Raw genomic sequence first — 14,790 nt, forward strand, 5'->3', positions numbered from 1 at the left:
ATTTCCCAACATATTGTGCCCAGCACTCTAACAGTTTCATCTTTTAGGATTTGAAATAACTCAGCTGGAATTCTACTAGTAGTAATACTTTGTCTTAGTAATGCTTCCTAAGGCCCACTTGGCTTCACACTCCAGAATGTCTGGCTCTAGATGAATGACCACATTATCGTGGTTATGCAGGTCATTAAGACCTTTTTTATACAGTTCTTCGATATATTTTTGCCACCTCTTCTTAATATCTTCTTTTGTTAGGTCCACACCATTTCTGTCCTTTATTGTGCCCATTTTTGCATTAAGTTTTCCCTTGGTATCTCTAATGTTTTTGATGCAACCTCTAGTCTCATTCTCACTCTATTTCTCTATTTCTTTGCATTGTTCACTTTAAAAGCCTTTCTTATCTCTTTGCTATTCTTTGGAACCCTGCATTCAGATGGGTATATCTTTCCTTCTCCTTTACTTTTCTCTTCTTACCTCAGTTATTTGTAAGGCCTCCTCAGACAACCATTTTGCCCTTTTTCATTTCTCTTTCTTGGTCATGATTTTAGACACTGCCTCCTGTTCAGTGTTATGAAACTCCATCCACAGTTCTTCAGGCACTCTATCAGATCTAATCCCTTGAATCTATTTGATGCTTTCACTGTATAATCATAAGGGATTTGATTTAGTTCATACCTGAATGGCTTAGTGGATTTTTTTTTTCTTTTTTCAATTTTAGTCTGAATTTTGCAATAAGGTGGTTCATGATCTGATTCACAGTCAGGTCTGTTCTTGTTTTACTTGAATGCATTCAGATTCTCCATCTTCAGTGGCAAAAATATAATCAATCTGATTTTGGTATTGATCATCTGGTGATGTCCATGTGTAGAGCTGTTTTTGTGTTGTTGCAAGTGGGTGTTTGTTATGACTAGTATGTTCTCTTGGCAGGACTATATTAGCCTTTACTTTGCTTCATTTTGTACTCCAAGGCCAAACTTACTGTTACTCTGGGTATCTGTTGACTTCCTACTTTTGCATTCCAGTCACCTATGATGAAAAGGACATCTTTTCTTGGTGTTTATTCTAGTTTTGTAGATCTTCATAGAGCCATTCAACTTCATCATTTCAAGCATTACTGGTTGTGTCATAGACTTGGATTACAGTGATGTTGAATGGTTTGCCTTTGAAATGAACCAAGATTATTTTGTCATTTTTGAGATTGTACCCAAGTACTGCAATTTGGACTGTTTTGTTGACTATGAGGGCTATTCCATTTCTTCTAAGGGATTCTTGCACACAATAAGAGATGAAATGATAATCTGAATTAAATTCACCTATTCCTGTCCATTTTAGTTTATGGATTCCTAAAATGTCAATGCTTTCTCTTGCCATCTCCCGTTTGACTGCTTCCAATTTACCTTGATTCACGGCCCTAACATTCCAGGTTTCTATGCAATGTTGTCCTTTACAGCATTGGAGTTTACTTTCACCACCAAACTTATCCACAACTGGGTGTCATTTCTGCTTTGGCTCAACCTCTTTATTCCTTCTGAAGCTATTTCTCCATTCTTCACTGGTAGCATATTGGACATCTTCAGAACTGGGGGGTTCATCTTTCAGTGTCATATTTGTGCCTTTTAATAATGTTTATGGGGTTCTCAAGGCAAGAATGTGAAGTTGCTTGTCATTCCTTTCTCCAGTGGACCACATGTTGTCAGAAATCTCCACTGTGACCCATCAGTCTTGGGTGACCCTACATGGCATGCCTCAATAGTTTCATTGAGTTACACAAATCTGTGATCCATGTGATCATTTTGGTTATTTCTGTGATTGTGGTTTTCATTCTGGCTGCCCCCTGGAGACTGAGGATAAGAGGCTTGTGGAATCTTCTTGATGGGTGGGACTGGCTGTGGGGAGAACTAGGTCTTGCTCTGATGGGCAGGGCCATGTTCAGTAAATCTTAAATCTAATAATCTACTGATGGATGGGACTATGCTCCCTCCCTGTAGTTTGGCCAGAGGTTGCCCTGTCCTGGTGTTCTGCAGTCCCTATGGAAATATTTTATATTCTTGTGGCTCAGAGGTTAAAGCATCTGCCTGCAATGCGGGAGACCTGGGTTTGATCCCTGGGTTGGGAAGATCCCCTGGAGAAGGAAATGGCAACCCACTCCAGTATTCTTGCCTGGAGACTCTCATGGATGGAGAAGCCTTGTGGGCTACAGTCCACGGGGTAGCAAAGAGTTGGACATGACTGAGTGACTTCACACACACCCATATTAGGCCTAATGATGACCCCTTTCCAAGAGGACTTACTCCAACTTGCTGCAACTTCTAGGAATGCTGTTGCCAGTGCCCTGACCCTGTGGCAGGCCGCTGTTGGCCCACACTTCCACCAGAGACTCTAAGACATTCACAGGCAAGTCTGGCTCAGTCTCTTCTGGTGTCACTGCTCCTTTCTCCTGGGCCCTGGTGCTTACAAGAATTTGTTTGTGTCCTCTGAGTCTCTGTTTCCCCTCATCTTTGAAAAAGTTTTAATCAAATCTCACTGACCTTCAAAGCTAGATTCCCCAGTGATTCCCAGGCCCTTTTCTGGGTCTCCAGGTTGGGAAGTCTGTTGTGGGGCTTAGAACCTTCACAACAGTATGAGAAATTTTTTTGGTATAATTGTTCTCCAGTTTGTGAATCACCCACCTGGCAGCTCTATCGTTTGACTAATAGCAACATCCTCCAAGACGATTCTTACCACATGACATGGCTCCCAGGACTGTTGCTGCCAGTGCCCCGTCCCTGTAGCGGCCACTGCTAACCCATAACTCTGCAGGAAACCCTCAAACACTCAGGCAGGTCTGGTTCAGTCTCTTGTGGGGATCACTTATCCTTTCCCTGGATCCTGGTGAACACAAATTTTCATTTGTGCCCTCCAAGAGTATGAGGTTTGTGCGAAGAGTTGGCTCATTGGAAAAGACTCTGATGCTGGGAGGGATTAAGGGCAGGAGGAAAAGGGGACGACAGAGGATGAGATGGCTGGATGGCATCACCAACTCATTGGATGTGAATTTGAGTGAACTCCAGGAGTTGGTGATAGACAGGGAGGCCAGGTGTGCTGCAGTTCATGGGGTCACAAAGAGTCGGACAGAACTGAACGACTGAACTGAACTGAACTGAACATCCTCCTGTTCATTGTCAGCAGCTAGTTGCAAATTTGGTATTCTCACACCAAAGAAGATGTGAGAAGTTGAGTGCAGGTCCTTCTAACCCACCAAAAATCAAACCAAAACAAAAACCAAACAAAACACCAAACCAAAACAAAAACAATGTAGATGAATTAGAGCAAAGTGCAGGAGACAGTGAATGACAAAGGATCCTGACATGCTGCAATCCATGACATCACAAATGAACAACAGTTTCATAGCCAATTATTTGGGAATTTTTATGCTACATTCCTATAATTTTCTAATTTATGAGAGCATATTTTGTATCATGCCTATTTTTCTAAATTTGATCTGACATGTGTCTTATGACCAAGAATGTTGTCTATATTGGTGAAATTTTTCCATGAGCTTGAGGATAACATATTCTGGCTTTGTTGTGGAATAAGTATTTTATAAATGTCAATTACATCCAGTTGATTGATGGTGCTGTTCAGTTCAACTTTATATCCTTAATGATTTTCTGCCTGCTAGATCTGTCAGTTACTAAAAGAGGGGTGCTGAAGTCTCCAACTATTAGTATAATATGAGATTTGTTTATTTTTCCATAGTTCTGTTTGTAGTTCCTCATGTATTTTTTCATTTGACTTAAAGGTTGAGGACTGGTATGTTCTTGGAAAGTTGACTCCTTTATTATTTTGCAATGTCTCTCTTTATGTCACTAAGTTTTCTTGCCCCAAATTTTTGTTGAAAATTATATATTATGCCTCTCTTTTAACTAGTAAGCATTTATCTTTCTTCATCCCTTTACTCTTAACTTATGAGTTTTTATATTTAAAGTTGATTTATTGTAGACAGCATATTAGAGTTTTTTAAAACCCATTTTCACTCTTTTATTTGATGTTTATTTAGATAATTTACATTTAAAGTGACTGTAAATACTTGGATTAATATCTACGTTGTAATTGTTTTCTATTTATTGCTTTTCTTTGTTTCACTTTCTCTTATCTTTTTCCTCTTTCTCTGTTTCTAATTGAGCATTTCATGTGATTCTGTTTCATTTCCTATTAACACATCAGTTCAGTTCAGTTCAGTGCAGTCACTCAGTTGTGTCCAACTCTTTGCGACCCCATGAATCACAGCACGCCAGGCCTCCCTGTCCATCACGAACTCCCGGAGTTCACTCAGACTCACGTCCATCGAGTCAGTGATGCCATCCAGCCATCTCATCCTCTGTCGTCCCCTTCTCCTCCTGCCCCCAAATCCCTCCCAGCATCAGAGTCTTTTCCAATGAGTCAACTTTTCACATGAGGTGGCCAGAGTACTGGAGTTTCAGCTTTAGCATCATTCCTTCCAAAGAACACCCAGGGCATATCTCCTTTAGAATGGTATCCTACCTTAATTTTTAAATCTTTAGTGATTGTCCAATAAGCTGCAATATACATTTAAAATTAATCCAAATTCTATTTCAAATAACAGTATACCACTTTATAGTAGTGTATGTATAGGATCAACTTGGAGATATTATGGGTTCAGTTCTAGATCACTGCAATAAGGCAAATATTGCAATACAGTTTGTCACATGGATTATTTGATTCCTCAGTTCATATAAAATTTCTGTTTATTGTTTGCAAGCGTGCAGACTATTATTTAACTAGTAGCAGGTCTAAAAATTGATGCACATACTTGATAAAAAAAATACTTTATTACTAAAATGTTAAACATCATCTCGCCCTTTGGGCTTCCCTGGTAGCTCAAACGGTAAAGAATCTGCCTGCAATGTAGGAGGTCAACTGTAATTCAGGAGGACTGAATTCAATCCCTGGGTTGAGAAGATCCCTTGGAGACAGAAATGGCAACCCACTCCAGTATTCTTGCTTGGGGAATCCCATGGAGAGAGGAGCCTGGCAGGTGATGGTCCATAGGCTTGCAAGGAGTCGGACAGGACGTAACAACTAAACCACCACATCTGGCCCCTCGATGAGTCATAAGCTTTTTGTTAATGGAGTCTTGCCTTGTGTCTTGCCTTGATGTTGTTGGCTGTTGCCTCTCAGGATGGTTGTCACTGAATGTTGGATTGATTTTGGTAATGTCTTAAAATAAGACAGCAATGAATTTTGATGAACAGATTTACTCTTCCTTTTAGGCAATTTTTCTGTAGCATATAATGCTGTTTATAGCATTTTATTTTCAGTAAGATTTATTTTATTTTTTCAAAATTGAAATCAATTCTTTAAAACACTGCTACTGCTTTATCTATATTCTAAATCCTTTTTTATAATATTATAAATCATTAATTGTAACTTCAACAATTTCCCTTCATTTCTACCATGAATAGATTCCACTTAAGGAAACAGTTTGCTCATTCATAACACACTTCTCACCATCTCTGAATGTTTTATGTTATAATTGCATAAATTCAGTTACATTTTCAGGTTCCACTATTAATTTTATTACTCTTACTATTTCCACTACATCTGTGGTTACATTATGCACATTATGCACAAAAGTCTTTGTAGCCCTCAAACTCATCCATGAAGTTTGGAGTCAACTTTTTCCCAACCCTTGTTATTTTGACCTCTTTCATTGAATCATCAATGTTCTTAATGGCTCTAAAGTGGTGCATCCATTTCAGAAGGTTTCCAATTGTCTTTGCCTTGATTTATCAGAGGAATCACTATTTACAGCAGTTATCAATTCAGTTCAGTTGCTCAGTCGTCTCCGACTCTTTGCGACCACATGAATCACAGCACGCCAGGCCTCCCTGTCCATCACCAACTCCCAGAGTTCACTCAAACGCATGTCCATCGGTCGGTGATGCCATCCATCCATCTCATCCTCTGTTGTCCCTTTCTCCTCCTGCTCCCAATCCCTCCCAGCATCAGGGTCTTTTCCAATGAGTCAACTCTTCGCATGAGGTTGCCAAAGAATTGGAGTTTCAGCTTCAGCATCAGACCTCCCAATGAACACCCACTGATCTCCTTTAGGATGGACTGGCTGGATATCCTTGCAGTCCAAGGGACTCTCAAGAGCTTTCTACAACACCACAGTTCAAAAGTACCAATTCTTTAGCACTCAGCTTTCTTTATAGTCCAACTCTCATATCTATACATGACTACTGGAAAAACCATAGCCTTGACTAGATGGACTTTTGACAAAGTAATATCTCTGCTTTTGAATATGTTATCTAGGTTGGTCATAACTTTCCTTCCAAGGAGTAAGCATCTTTTAATTTCATGGCTTCAGTCACCATCTGCAGTGATTTTGGAGCCCCCCAAAATAAAGTCTGACACTGTTTCCACTGTTTCCCCATCTAATTCCCATGAAGTGGTGGGACCGGATGCCATGATCTTCATTTTCTGAATGTTGAGCTTTAAGCCAACTTCTCCACTCTCCTCTTTCACTTTCATCAAGGGGCTTTTTAGTTCCTCTTCACTTTCTGCCATAAGGGTGGTATCATCTGCATATCTGAGGTGATTGATATTTCTCCCAGCAATGTTGATTCCAGCTTGTATTTCTTCCAGCCCAGTGTTTCTCATGATGTACTCTGTGTATAAGTTAAATAAGCAGGGTGACAATACACAACCTCGATGTACTCCTTTTCCTATTTGAAAACAGTCTGCTGTTCTATGTCCAGTTCTAACTGTTGCTTCCTGACCTGCGTATAGGTTTCTCAAGAGGCACGTCAGGTGGTCTGGTATTCCCATCTCTTTCAGAATTTTCCACAGTTTATTGTGATCCACACAGTCAAAGGTTTTGGCATAGTCAATCAAGTAGAAATAGATGTTTTTCTGGAACTCTCTTGCCTTTTCCATGATCCAGCAGATGTTGACAATTTGATCTCTGGTTCCTCTGACATTTCTAAATCCTGCTTGAACATCTGGAAGTTCACAGTTCACATATAGCTGAAGCCTGGCTTGGAGAATTTTGAGCATTATCTTACTAGCAAGTGAAATGAGTGCAATTGTGTGGTAGTTTGAGCATTCTTTGGCATTGGTTTACTTTGGGATTGGAATGAAAACTGACCTTTTCCAGTCCTATGGCCACTGCTGAGTTTTCCAAATTTGCTGGCATATTGAATTAAGGATTCTCACAGCATCATCTTTCAGGATTTGAAATAGCTCAACTGGAATTCCATCACCTCCACTAGCTTTGTTCATAGTGATGCTTTCTAAGGCCCATTTGACTTCACATTCCAGGATGTCTGGCTCTAGGTGAGTGATCACACCATCGTGATTATCTGGGTCATGAAGCTCTTTTTTGTACAGTTGTCCTGGGTATTCTTGCCACCTCCTCTTAATATCTTCTGCTTCTGTTAGGTCCATACTATTTCTGTCCTTTATCGAGCCCATCTTTGCATGAAATGTTCCCTTGGTATCTCTAATTTTCTTGAAGAGATCTCTAGTCTTTCCCAATCTGTTGTTTCCCTCTATTTCTTTGCATTGATCCCTGAGGAAGGCTTTCTTATCTCTCCTTGCTATTCTTTAGAACTCTGCATTCAGATATTTATATCAGAAATGATGCTAAAGCTGAAACTCTAGTACTTTAGCCACCTCACGGGAAAAGTTGATTCATTGGAAAAGACTCTGATGCTGGGAGGGATTGGGGGCAGGAGGAGAAGAGGATGGCAGAGCATGAGACGGACGAATGGCATCACTGACTCAATGGACGTGAGTCTGAGTGAACTCCGGGAGTTGGTGATGGACAGGGAGGCCTGGCGTGCTGCGATTCATGGGGTCGCAAAGAGTCGGACATGACTGAGCGACTGAACTGAACTGATCTTTCCTTTTCTCCTTTGCTTTTTGCTTATCTTCTTTTCACAGCTATTTGTAAGGCCTCCTCAGACAGCCATTTTGCTTTTTGCATTTCTTTCCCATGGGGATGGTCTCGATCCGTCTCTCCTGTACAATGTTATGAGCCCCTGTCTTCAGTTCATCGGGCACTGTTTATCTGATCTAGTCCCTTAAATCTATTTCTCACTTCCACTGTATAATCATAAGGGAATTTATTTAGATCATACCTGAATGGTCTAGTGGTTTTCCCTACTTTATTCAACTTAAGTCTGAATTTGGCAATAAGGAGTTCATGGTCTGAGCCATAGTCAGCTCCTGGTCTTGTTTTTGCTGACTGTATAGATCTTCTCCATCTTTGGCTGTGAAGAATACAATCAATCTGATTTCAGTGTTGACCATCTGGTGATGTCCATGTGTAGAGTCTTCTCTTGTGTTGTTGGAAGAGGGTGTTTGCTGTGACCAGTGCATTCTCTTGGCAAAACTCTATTAGCCTTTGCTTTGCTTCATTCAGTACTCCAAGGCCAAATTTGCCTGTTACTCCAGGTGTTTCTTGACTTCTTACTTTTGCATTCCTGTACCCTATAATGAAAAGGGCATCTTTTTTGGGTGTTAGTTCTAAAAGATCTTTTAAGTCTTCATAGAACCTTTTAACTTCAGCTTCTTCAGTGTTACTGTTTGGGGCATAGGCTTGGATTACCTTGATATTGAATGGTTTGCCTTGGAAACGAACAGAGATCATTCTGTCGTTTTTGAGACTACATCCAAGTACTGCATTTTGGACTCTTTTGTTGACCATAATGACTATTCCATTTCTTCTAAGGGATTCCTGCCCACAGTAGTAGATATAATGGTCATCTGAGTTAAATTCACTCATTCCAGTCCATTTTAGTTTGCTGATTCCTGGAATGTTGACGTTCACTCTTGCCATCTCCTGTTTTACCACTTCCAATTTGCCTTGATTCATGGACCTAACATTCCAGGTTCCTATGCAATATTGCCCTTTACAGCATCAGATATTGCTTCTGTCATCAGGCACATCCACAACTGTGTATTGTTTTTGCTTTGGCTCCATCCCTTCATTCTTTCTGGAGTTATTTCTCAACTGATATCCAGAAGCATACTGGGCACCTACCAACCCTGGGAGTTCCTCTTTCAATATCCTATCATTTTGCCTTTTCCTACTGTTAATGGGGTTCTCAAGTAAAGAATCCTGAAGTGGTTTGCCATTCCTTTCTCCAATGGACCACATTTTGTCAGACCTCTCCACCATGACCCGCCTGTCCTGGGTGGCCCCACATGGCATAGCGTAGTTTCATTGAGTTAGACAAGGCTGTAGTCCTTGTGATCAGATTGGCTAGTTTTCTGTGACTGTGGTTTCAGTGTGTCTGCCTTCTGATGCCCTCTCGCAACACCCATTGCCTTACTTGGGTTTCTCTTACCTTGGACGTGAGGTATCTCTTCACGGCTGCTCCAGCAAAGTGCAGCTGTTGCTCCTTACCTTGGAAGAAAGGTATCTCCTCATGGCCGCCCCTCCTGACCTTGAACGTGGAGTAGCTCCTCTCAGCCCTCCTGCACCCACACAGCCACCGCTCCTTGGATGTGGAGCAGCAGTTATAGTTTCCTAAAATGTATATATATATATATTTTAATAATAAGACTTATAGGTTGAATTTACTCATTGGTCCATGGGCTGCAAAATTGATGTTGTGTTAGTAGTCATGAAAAAAACACTAATCTTATACATTGTCATCAGGACTGTTGTGTAACCTGCTGCATTATCAATGAGCACTAATATTTTAAAAGGAATCTTTTTATAGGTCTCAGCAGTGGGCTTAAGATATTTAGTAAACCAAGTGTTGTCATCCAGCCTTTGTTGTTCCATTAATAAAGCACAAGCCTAGTAGATTTAGCATGATTCTTGAGGGTTCTAGAATTTTCAGAATGTTTTTAAGTGAGTACTGACTTCAACCTCAAATCACTAAGTACATTAGCCCATAACAAGAGAATCAGTCTGTCCTTTGAGGTTTTGATGCCAGCATTGACTTCTCTCTAGCTGTGAAAGTTCTTGATGCCATCTTCTTTCAATAAAAGGCTGTTTCATCTGCATTGAAAATGCATCCACCTTTAGTATTTATCTTAGCTAAATCTTCTGGATATCTTGATGGAGTGTTGACATCAACGCTGGCTGCTTCACCTTGCAAATTTATATTATGGAGATGGATTCTTCCTTAAACCTCAGGAAGTGAACTCTGCAGTTTACACTTTTCTTCAGCAGCTTCCTCACCTCTCTCAGCCTTCACAGAATTGAAGAGTTAGGGCCTTTCTCTGGATTAAGGAAATGTGGTGGTGATTTGATCTTCTGTCAAGACCACTAAAATTTTCTTCATTTTAGCAGTAAGATTATTTTACTTTTTTATCATATGTATATTCACTGGAGTAGCAGTTCTAATTTCTTTCAAAAACTTCTCCTCTGCATTCACAACTTTGCTAACAACTTGGTACAAAAGGCGCAGCTTTAGGTCTATCTAGGTTTTAGACATACATTCCTCATTAATCTTAATCATTTCTAGCTTTTGATATATAGTGAGAGAGGTGAGACTCTCCTTTTCACTTGAAAGTTTAGAAGCTACTGTAGGGTTATTGATTGGCATAATTTCAACATTGATGTGTCTCTAAAATAGGGAATCCCAAGAAAAGGGAGAGAAAATAGCTGGTCAGCAGAGAAGTTGGAACATAAAATATTTATTAAATAGGTTCACCATATTCTATGGGATTGGTTTGTCACAGTCCCAAACAATTACAATAGCAACATTTAGGATGATATATCACAGATCATCATAAAAAATATAATAGCAATGAAAAGCTTGAAATTTTGTGGTAATTTTCAAAATGTGAAGCAGAGACACAAAGTAAGAAGTCTGTTGGGACTTTTGTTCAATGCGTGGTTACCACAAACTTTCAGTTTGTAAAAACAAAAACTGTTATATCCGTGAAGTACTATAAAGTGAAGTTCAGTGAAATGAAGCATGCTGAACTCAAAATAGGGTATTGTTTTATTCTTCCCTCCCATACTTTATAGCATTGCTGTCATTCATTTCACTTATTCATGTCATACTTACTAAACACATCACTTAGCTATTACATATTTCAAAACAACTCATATATGAATTAAAAATAATAAAAATAAAATATTTTATTTCATGTCCATTCATTTCTTCTCTAACACTTCCTTACTTTATATGGATAGAAATTTCTAATCTAAATCCTTTCTTTCTCACTGATCAGTCAGTCAGTTCAGTCACTCAGTAATGTCTGACTTTGCAACCCCATGGACTGCAGCACACCAGGCCTCCCTGTCCATCACCAGCTGCCAGAGTTTACTCAAACTCATGTCCATTGAGTCGGTGATGCCATCCAACCATCTCATCCTCTGTCATCCTCTTCTCCTTCCGCCTTCAATCTGATGGACGTCTTTTAATATTTTTCTCAGGTAGGTCTTATGTTAAAAAAAAATTACCTCAACTTGTGTTTGTCTCAGAAAGTCTAATTCTCTTTCACTTTTGAAATGATTTTCTGGATGGAGAAGTCTAAATTGGTGTCCTTATTTTTTCTATTTCAACACTTTAAATATTTCATTCAACACTCTTCCTGCCTGCATGGTTTCTGAAGAGAATTCTGACATAATTTTAAAGTTTATTTTTTTTTAGATGTTTATGTTTTCCCCTTGTGCTTAATAAAATATTTTCTCTTTATTTTTGATTTTGTGCAAGTTGAATATGGTATGCATATATTTAGAGTTTTTAGTATTCAACTTGTTTAGATTTCTCTGAGCTTCCTGGAACTCTGTTTTAGTGTCTGTCATTAATCTTAAAACATTACCATTAATTATAACTGCAAATATTTCTTCTGCTCCTTTATTTCTCTTTTTGTTGTTCCAATTATGTGTATGTTATACCGTTTGTAACTGCCTAACACTTCTTTCTATTAACACTAACACTCTAACACTCTTTTCTATACTTTTGTCTCTCTGTATTTCAGTTTTATATGATTCTATTGATATATAGCAAATTTCACTCATTCTTTACTCAGCCATGTATAAGGTGACAAAGCTGTTAAAGGCATTCTTCATTCCTTTTGAATTTTATTCTACACTTCCTTTTGATTATTTCATGAGTTATCTCTACTTGAATTACCCATCTGTACCCATCTTCTTGTGTTACCATTCCTACTGGAGTCTTACCCTTTTTAACACAATTATTTTAAATTTTCTGCCTAATAATTTAAAAATATTTGCATATGTGAGTCTGGTTTTGATGCTTGCTTTGTATTTTCAGACTGTGTTGTTTTGCCTTTTAGTATATCGTTTAAGTTTTTGTTGAAAGTCATACATGATGTATTGGGTAAGTGGAACTAAGAAACCCAATAACACAAATTAATGTCTTCTCTTATTCCTTAGGTCTACTTGTGACCTATAGAGCTAAAATCGGGAAAAGCTCTGGGAAATCCTCAAACTCGGTTGAGTTTGTTACCTTTTTCAGAGCATCCAAATTAATAAGGGAAGAAAAATATTAAATGATGAACACTATATCTGTCTCTGATTATAGTTTATATTAGATGTTATTGCTACAGAAGCTCTACTGAAGCCCTAATATCTTGAGCTGTTAGATAAATAAAAGTTTAATGTTGTTTAAAATTGTGGCAAGTTTGACACATTGGTGCAGAACAACATAATTATGTAAGGGAGAAGTCAATACTCTGGATATTGCAGCTTACAGTTCAGTTAATTTTTGGTAAAAATAGCAATACACCACAAATCCAGCAAAATTTGCAAAGGGCTCTATATGATAGCTGTAAGTTTTAAACTCCATTGAACTTAGCATAATCACTTGAAAGGAAAACACAGCTTATTTTCTCATATCAATTTCAAATTTAAAACAAATGATAAAACACAATATTAATAGAGAGTCTATCTCTTTTTAAATTTTTAATTCTTTTTTATTTGATTTTATTTGAGAAAGCACTTGCTATAAGAGGCCAACGAAGTCTCCCCTTCACAGTTGGTCATTTGTGAAAGAAGCTTTTGATACACTAAAATGTAGTTTTAAAAATTATTTTTCAAAAATATTTTGTTTTTAATTTGAGGATAATTGATTTTTACAATGTTGTAGTAGTTTCTGATGTACAACAACATGAATCAGCTATCAGTATACATATATTCCTTCCATCTTGAGCCTCCCTCTGAGCCTTCAGTTCCAGTTCTCTGGTTCATTACATAACACCAAGCTGAACTCCCTGTGTTATATAGCACCTTCCCACTAGCTATCTATTTTACACATGGTAGTGTAGATATGTCAATGCTACTTTCTCAATTCATCCCACCCTCTCCTTGCCCTGTTGTGTCCACAAGTAGGTTTTATACATCTATGCTCTATTCTTACATTGCAAATTGGCCATTTTCTTAGATTCTATATATATGCATTAATGAAGGATACTTGCTGTTTTCTCTTTCTGACTTATTTCACTCTGTATGACAAATTCTAGATTCATCCACATCACTACAAGTGATGCAGTTTCATTCCTTTTTAAATCTAAGTAATATTGTTGCAGGAAGGGGGACCCCTTCCAAGGCCCAAAACTGGGCTTTTGTCTAACACTTGGAAATGAGTTGTCCGAGGAGACACATGTGCTGGCAAAGCAAGATATTTTATTGGGAAAGGGAACCCAGGTGGAGAACAGTTGGATAAGGGAACCCAGGAGAACAGATCTGCCATGTGGCTTGAAGTCTTGGGTTTTATGGTGATGGGATTAGTTTCTGGGTTGTCTTTAGCCAATCATTTTGAATCAGAGTCCTTCCTGGTGGTACGTGCTTTGTTCAGCTAAGATGGATGCCAGAGAGAAGGATGCTGGGAGGTGGTTGGACATGTGGTGTCTCCTTTTGACCTTTCCCGAACTCTTCTGGTTGGTGGTGGCTTATTAGTTCTATGTTCCTTAGCAGGACCTCCTGTCGTAAAACAACTCATGCAAGTGGTTACTATGGTGTCTGGCCAGGGTGGGCAATTTCAATCAGTGTGCTTCCCCTAACAATATTACATTGTATATATGCACTACAACATTTCTCTTTTTTTAACATTTTTTTAAATTTTAATTGGATGATAACTGCTTTAAAATATTGTGCTGCTTTCTGCCATACATCAACATGAGTCAACCATAGGCATACATATGTCCCTTCTCTCTTGAACCTCCCTCCCACCTCCCACTCCATCCCACCCTTCTAGATTGTCACAAAGCAATTTGAGCTCCCATACAGCAAATTTCCACTGGATATCTATTTGATATATAATATTTTGTGTGTTTCCATTTTACTGTCTCAATTTTTCCCACCCTCTGCTTCACGCCCTGTACCCACAAGTCTGTTCTCTACATCTGTGTCTCTATTGCTACCCTGAAAACAGGCTTATCAGAACCATCTTTCTAGATACCATATATGTATGTTAATATGTAATATTACTTTTATCTTTCTGACATTTCATTCTGTATAACAGGACCTAGGTTCATCCACCTCATTAGGACTGACTCAATGTGTTATTTTTTATGGTTGAGTAATATTCTTTTTCATTTAGTTTTTAATTTAGTTTATGTAAATTAATTTATGCATTTTAATTGGAGGCTAATTACAAATAATATTGTGGTGGGTTTTGCCACACATTGACATGAATCAGCCATGGCTGTACATGCCTGAACCCATCCCAAACACCCCTCCCACCTCCCTCCCCATCCCCTGTCTCTGAGTTGTACCAATGCACCGGGTGTGAGTGCCCTGTTTCATGCATCAAACTTGGACTTGTCATCTATTTCACATAAAGTAATGAAAGG

The 14,790-nt window shown here is 38.7% G+C and overlaps 1 long non-coding RNA gene across 1 annotated transcript; it reads right to left on the minus strand.

The window, feature by feature from the left end:
• Window positions 1-509: 509 nt before the first annotated feature.
• On the minus strand, window positions 510-8,137 carry LOC120882992. Its single transcript, XR_005725636.1, has 2 exons — window positions 8,068-8,137; window positions 510-598 (listed from the first exon to the last, which is right to left on the minus strand). It is a non-coding gene; the product is annotated as an uncharacterized LOC120882992 (long non-coding RNA).
• Window positions 8,138-14,790: the final 6,653 nt, after the last annotated feature.

Source organism: Oryx dammah, unplaced genomic scaffold (assembly GCF_014754425.2).
Source record: "Oryx dammah isolate SB20612 unplaced genomic scaffold, SCBI_Odam_1.1 HiC_scaffold_24, whole genome shotgun sequence".
Lineage (NCBI taxonomy): Eukaryota > Metazoa > Chordata > Mammalia > Artiodactyla > Bovidae > Oryx > Oryx dammah.